At 43.0% G+C, this 7,363-nt stretch overlaps 1 pseudogene; it reads left to right on the forward strand.

Annotated features, from left to right (window-relative positions):
* Positions 1 to 6,801: 6,801 nt before the first annotated feature.
* LOC144780622 (U6 spliceosomal RNA) lies at positions 6,802 to 6,897 on the forward strand (annotated as a pseudogene).
* The last annotated feature ends 466 nt before the right edge of the window (positions 6,898 to 7,363 follow it).

Here is a 7,363-nt window from a genome sequence, read left to right on the forward strand (position 1 = left end):
AAGCCATTCATGAACGGTCTTAAGATGTTCCTCATTGCCCTCCTAGATCATTAAAACATCGTCGATGTAGCGACGCCATATCCTGATGTTCTCTCGGTAAGGGTTGGCCTCATTGAGGACAAATTTATGTTCGTAGGCATTCATAAAGATTATAGCCAGATCTGGGGCAAAACTTGCCCTCATGGCTACACCCTTTGTTTGCACATAGTAGTCCCCATCAAAGTAGAAAAAATTCTTCTTCATAGCAATTTCAAGAATAGAATTTCTAGGATGAAGGACGTCGGGACCTGACAAGGTCTCGGTCGTTCCTCCAAGACCTCTCTGATGACTTCAAGCGCAGCTTCCTGGGGGATATTGGTGTAGAGGGAGGTTACGTCCATTGTGACCAAAAAAGTATTGTTATGATCAAATGGGTAACCATCAACCAATTGTATGGCCTGCATAGTGTCTCTTATATAGGCCGTAGTTTCCTCTCCAATAGGTTTTATGAATATATCGACATACTTGCAAAGGGGCTCTAAAACCGATCCGCACCCTGAAATGATCGGCCTTCCGGGGGGATTGTTAGGTCTCTTATGCACCTTCGGGAGCGTGTAGATAGTGGGAAGTCTAGGGTGGTTGTTATTGAGATAGTCGTATTCATATTTGGATAGGTAGCTATCATCTAGTGCCTTATTGGTAATGGACCTAATATCAGCACATATCTCTTTCGTGGGGTCTGCCTGAAGTTTTTTGTAGTTTCCTTCAACCCCTATTTGTGAAACAATCTTGTATTTATAGTCATCCCTGTTTTGGATGACGATTGCCCCCCCCTTGTCCGCTGGTTTTATCACAATTTCAGTGTTCTGTTTAAGGGATTCGAGGGCCTGTCGCTCCTGTTTGTTAATGTTGTACTTCGTGTAGTGTTTTTCAGACAATAATTGATTAACATCTCTCATTACCACTTGCTCAAATGCCAGAATTTTATGAAACATCATTTGAGCTGGTGGTGTGAATGTAGATGGTGGTCTTATACCAGTGTTGCTAAACACAGGTTTAAAAGGAATCTTATTCAAGTGTTGTTTCAATCTAACCTTTCGGAAAAACTGATGGAGCTCTGTTTTTAAATTGAAGGTGTTAGGTAGGTTAGTAGGTACAAAAGAGAGGCCCTTTTCCAGTATTCTGATTTCTTCAGGCTTCAGGACATAGGTGGACAGATTGATTACCGGGCTGTCTTGCTTAGGCACTAGTTGAGACGTTACCACCTGTAGTGTTGGCTTCGGGTTCTGTGTCCCCATGGACCTCCTGACGGAAATGGACTTGTTTCTTCGCTGCTCCGCCCCTGCCTGGGTTCCAATTGGATTGTGCACGCCCCCTGGGTCTCCCCCAGGGACAGCCCCTGCCTTAGTAACCTCCCCATTGGTCCTCCTCTAAAAAAGTGTTTTGGTACTCAGGGTATGTGGTGCTGCTGGTGCTAGGTCTCTCTTGTTAATTCTCAGAGTTACTGGTGGCAGAGGAGTCCGAGAACGTAGTATATTTTCTGTATCCACCTCGGCCCCTGGTGGAGAACCTACCCTGGGATTCCTGCTTGTAGTACCCTTCTGCCAAAAATGGGTAAATACCCTTTTTATCGTAGAATTTCAAGTCTTTAGCAAGTTTATCTAGCTTAGTTGATTGAGTATAAGTATCAAATTCTTTGAGTGTCTTCTCTAGACGCTCCAAAGCTTCTTTCGCGTTGTTCAAAGCTTTGTCATCCACAATTTCTTTCCTGAGCTCAACTATTTCTTTCATGAGGCGCTCTACCTCCTCAAGGGCAGTCTCAACCCCTAGCACCATCCAGTGCCTGGAACAGTTGTTACTGATAAAACTGAAGCTGCCTTTGAATTGTGGGTTATCTATAAAGATGGCTGGCTCATTACGTACCTGCAAACCGATTGGAATTACATTCGCATGCAAATACTGGGTGAGTACGTGGCCGTGTAGCCTGGTACGGATTAGTTTCTTCTCTAATCTTTCTAGTCTGTTAATCTTATCGTTTAAAGTGAGGTCAATAGGAGTTGTAGTCCGACCCAGGAAACTACCACCCCCCTGGGCCTGAAGAAGTTTGTTGATGTACTCCTCACTATACGCTAGAGTGTCTTTTTCTTACATGTCCTATGTGTTGTTTAAATCCGATGATCGTGATAGGTATAACTGGTTATGTGACCATACACAACAATACAGTACAATTAACATAAATACATACAAAACACCCTCGCAGGAATCCCTGCTCAAGAAATTTGTTACTATATACGGGGTGACCCAATGGAAGTCAAAGGACCTGGGTATCAAGTGTTACAGACAAAGTGGTCCTAGACTTTGATTCTAAATACGGTTATTATATTTATTAAAAATATATAATTTCTTTGATTTTTATTCCTCATGCGATTCAATCCTGCAAAGGAAAATTTGGGGAAAACAAAAAGAGAAAAAACAATAGCCCAATAACATTAGTTGATCCACCAGACCATGAATGAACCGTAGACGTGCTTCAAAGAGGACTCAGCTATTTATTTTTCAGATGATCCTCAAGGTTCTTCAATATACAATTTACACATCTGAGAAAAGTGGGGGGGTTACTATCAGGTAACGTGAAAAGGATAGAGTGAAAGTAAGTGCTAGTGTGAATAGAGAGGACCAAGAAGGTCGGAGAGGATGAAATCTTTGATTCGGTAGGTCTAAGGTTGACGAATCCTTAGAGAAAACAAACAGTGGGCCCGATTCACAGAACTAACTTAAGACAAAATCCTAAACTTACTACTTTTGGTATTCACAGAAGTTAGGATTTTGTCTTAAGTTTGTCTTAAGACAGACTTAAGACAGACTTAAGACAAAATCCTAACTTAAGTTTGTCTTAAGTCTGTCTTAAGACATACTTAAGACAAAATCCTAACTTCTGTGAATACCAAAAGTAGTAAGTTTAGGATTTTGTCTTAAGTTAGTTCTGTGAATCGGGCCCAGTGAGCCTGCCCTAAAAACGTCATTCGCAAAAAATGTTATTCTTTCTTGCTGTGCCACGGTGGGAAATTCATCCGTGTTTTCATTAATGGAGAAGAGGGGAGGGGCAGTAGAAGATGCAGGCTCGAGGGGGGATTGTCGTCGATGTTTCGACCCAAAGGTAAGCAGGGCAAATGATATCCTCATGGACGGGTCTTCATCAGGACGGGAGGTATGATGGGGGAGACTTAGTTATAAGGAAAAGACAAGTAACCCCAGTGGTATGGGTGGACACCTGTAAAAACAAATAAACGGGCTAAGTATTTCAAACCGACACTAAAAAGGTCGATAAATACGATAAACTTCCAATTACAACGGGCACTCACCCTTTAATGGTGTGCCACTGACGCAAAACTAATTCGCTGTACAAAGCCATCTAAACGTGCTTTTAAGTACTAAAAGAAGGGAGGAGACGCATAGCCATCAGTGCTATGTACATGTAAATGCAGTACTACATAAAACGAACATAAAACAAAGTTGCGCGAAACCGCGAGTGTCACTCACCCACGCTGTATGTAGCGGCGGGGGGAACTCCGGTTAATTATTCAAAAAATCCCAGTGGTTATCTATGGAAAGATGTGTACCATTAGAATACGGACTCGACATCCAAGAGACCCCTTATGGGCTACCCCTGAGCATTCAGTGTCTCCAAGCATACCTCAAATGTCACGATGCGCGAGCTGTCCTCGGGGCTCCGTCTAACAAAAGACCGCTGAGTCATGCCCCGTATCTGCTGTTAAGTACATGGCGTGGCGGCAGCGTGCACGCCGCTACCGATCACGTAGGGACAGCGGGGGTTGCCTAGCAACACGTGAAGCTCTTACTGTAGAAAGACTCCAGACAGATCACGGAGTATCGAGTTTAGAAGAGAGATTTAGGAATGGGGAGTGACTTAAGGTGAAACACATGAAAAACTTTAACTTACAATATTTACAATGTTGATCATGGTGTATAATACATCCTATAATTCACGGGACACAGAGCCAAGTGCTTATAATAATAATAATAATAATAATAATAATAATAGGGGTATTTGTAAAGCGCTGAGTTACGCACATCGGCGTGTCCCCGCGCTAAGGTGAGAGAGGCAGGAGCTGGAAGTCTAGCTGACGGGCAGGCAGCCTATCTGTCAAATAGGTAGGTTTTTAATTTAGCGCGGAACTTGGTTTCTGCCGGTTCTAGGCGCAGATCAACCGGAAGTTTGTTCCAGTGGTTTGCCGCTAAGTACCTAAACGATCTGCCTCCCATACGGGCTTTCTTAACCTTGGGAATTCTCAACAATCCTCCACCCGCAGATCTTAACGCTCGAGCAGGTTCCTAGGATTCAATCAAGCTCTGCAGTGGTCGAGGTGCCCTGCCATTCAGAATCCGATGGCAGGTGCAGAAAGCCTTGTACTCTATTCTGCTCCTCACTGGGAGCCAGTGTAGTTTCTGCAAGGCTTCCCTCGAAGGGGCCCTCTTGGGCAGCCTGAGGATTAAACGTGCTGCCGCATTCTGCAGCACTTGAAGGCGACCAAGACTTTTCCCAGGTGCCCCCAGGTACAGCAGGTTCGCGTAATCCAACCTTGCGGTCACCAATGCATGTACCGGAAGGTACATGCATTATTCATATGTACAGTTAGATTTACAGTTAAGAGCATAGAAACACATTCGCAGGGTTTAAGCAAATACATAAATCTGTCATGTACATTACATCACAAAATACGAACTACAACAGTGGATGATTAAGTGTACAGATGTCTCAGCAGCAAGATCTTAAGCATATGATAAAACAGATATTGACCTAGCAACAATTTAAAGATACCAAGTCAACCATTGTACAGGGTAGCCATTTGATTAGTTGTTTCCTCATACTCATTGAGGCCCCTGTTGACAGTGTCATAAATATGCATCCATTTGCATTCTCGGACGTTAAGGGTACTGGCAAAATTGCCACCCCTTACATTCATGATTACCTTTTCCAGCACCCACCACCTCAGACTCTCAGGGGGGTGACCAAACTTGGAGAAATGCTCCACCAATGGTGCTCCCTGTACGTTGCAACGTATCCTGCTGACATGTTGCAGAATCCGAGCTTTAACTTTTTGTATAGTTTGCCCCACATACATAAATCCACTTGGGCATGCGATTGCATATATGACACCTGCAGAGTTACAGTTGGTGTGCTGCCGCATAGTGTGTGTGTAATTATTGTAAGTACATTGTTTCAATTCCAGAGTCATGGGACAAGCTTTACAAGTACCACACTTATGGTCACTGAGTACTAGTGGAGTATTCCAAAGAGTGGTTTGGGCATTTTTAGGTTTACTTGGTAGTAATGATTTGACTACATAGTCCCTCCCTTTTCTGAATGCATGCATAGGCGGACCCGGGATACCAATCTCATCGGCCACCAGGTGTCACTTACTTTCACTCTATCCTTTTCACGTTATCTGATAGTAACCCCCCCCGCTTTTCTCAGATGTATAAATTGTATATTGAAGAACCTTGAGGATCATCTGAAAAATAAATAGCTGAGTCCTCTTTGAAACACGTCTACGGTTCATTCGTGGTCTGGTGGATCAACTAATGTTTTTGGGCTATTGTTTTTTCTCTTTTTGTTTTCCAAAAATTTTCCTTTGCAGGATTGAATCGCATGGGGAATAAAAATCAAAGAAACTATATATTTTTAATAAATATAATAACCGTATTTAGAATCAACGTCTAGGACCACTTTGTCTGTAACATCCAATCCAGAGTTAGCATTTATTTAATGGAATAAGGTAACCCAGTGTTAGTCTATGAGAGAAATAGACCTTACAAGAGTGAAAAACAACTGTTGGACCTTTTCACTGCCAGGACATGTAAAACTTAAACAGACATGTCCTGCGTTTTAAATACTAGGTATGAGTGTAGTAAAAGGTTTATTTTTTCAGGTGGATAGGACAGTTTAGAACTGCACTGTGGTGGTAGGCCTGAGACATGTTTTAAAAGGTTACCTTCGTGGGTGGCACAATGAGTGCAGCAGCCGATTAGTAGCATTTAATTTGCAGGCCATGGGTACATGTGGTACTATATACTAGAGACATATAAGTTGCATATTTACCCCAATCAGATGTAGGCAGATTTTACCATGATTTAAAGGGCACTAGCACTTTTCCACTGGTTAGCAGCAAAAACGTGCACGGCATCCTAAAAACCAGCATAGGAATGCAAAATCTGGGATGACTCTGCAGGAAGGGACAGGTCCAACACATAATGGGTATGAAGAGACAATGGCCTAAGCAAGGACCATTACCCCCTCGTCCATTCCCTGGCTTGCAGCCCTTACGCATGAGGCCTCCCACCCCCACAGACACCAATCCCACAAGATCTAAAACGAATAAAAGCCCTTCCTCTCACCACCCTGCCTGTTTTTTCCATTTCTCATTACCTGTCCTGGTCAGCGATGGTAGTGCCTCGCTGAGCACCACGAATCAGAGTTGGAATTTCATTGGATTTGTTGAATTGGAGATAGTTTTCCAATGATTGCACGTCGGACTCTTGTGCTTGGTGGGGGATTGATACAGGCTGCACTTTTGAGAAAGAAAGAAAGAAGCTGCGCTGCCCGGATGTTCTCTGTGGCGGGGCTGCGGAGTCTTTAGGTATAATGGGAAGACCAAGGCATAGTCGGCGGTCCGAATGCGGCTGGGGCACTGCTTCTGGCACATGAGGTATGGAATCTTCGCTAAATAGGAGTACTGGCTTGGCAGTCGGCTGGGGATGCTGGGCTTCTCTGCCAAATATGCTGGCAGGGTCCCATTAGGAGCATTTTTTAATGTATTTTTAATGTATGATTTGTGAAGATTAGCATGGCCCCTGAGCAAGGATGAAATGCATTTTTGTGAAGCGTTCCATAAAAAGGCACACAATTTTACAGGCTTTTCTTGGTGTATAGACTGAAAAAATACTTAGGTAACCACAATGTATGGGGGCATCAGAGCTTAACTACCAAAACCCAGATCACAGATGGAATTCAAAAATTATATGAAAAGAGAATAAAAATTATGATCATACATACATACAATTCAATCTATATATCTTACCATTGATTAAAAATACCTTGTGATTGTTGTATGACGTAACAACCTTAACATTCAATCATTCTTCTTCATTCATCCTTCACTATTTTTTTTAAGTGTCCAATATTTCAATATGCTGGGGGTCGCGTAACTAGTTAGCATGGAGGAGTCGTGTTCGTTATCGGAAAGGATTAACAGATTGATAGCTCTTTCTCGAATCTGTGGGTGGTGGTGCATGTCCGTTCTTAGTTGGTGGGCGATTTGTCTGGTTAATTCCGATAACGAACGTCACACAGCAATGACAAGGT

This window comes from Lissotriton helveticus, chromosome 1_1 (genome assembly GCF_964261635.1).
Source record: "Lissotriton helveticus chromosome 1_1, aLisHel1.1, whole genome shotgun sequence".
NCBI lineage: Eukaryota > Metazoa > Chordata > Amphibia > Caudata > Salamandridae > Lissotriton > Lissotriton helveticus.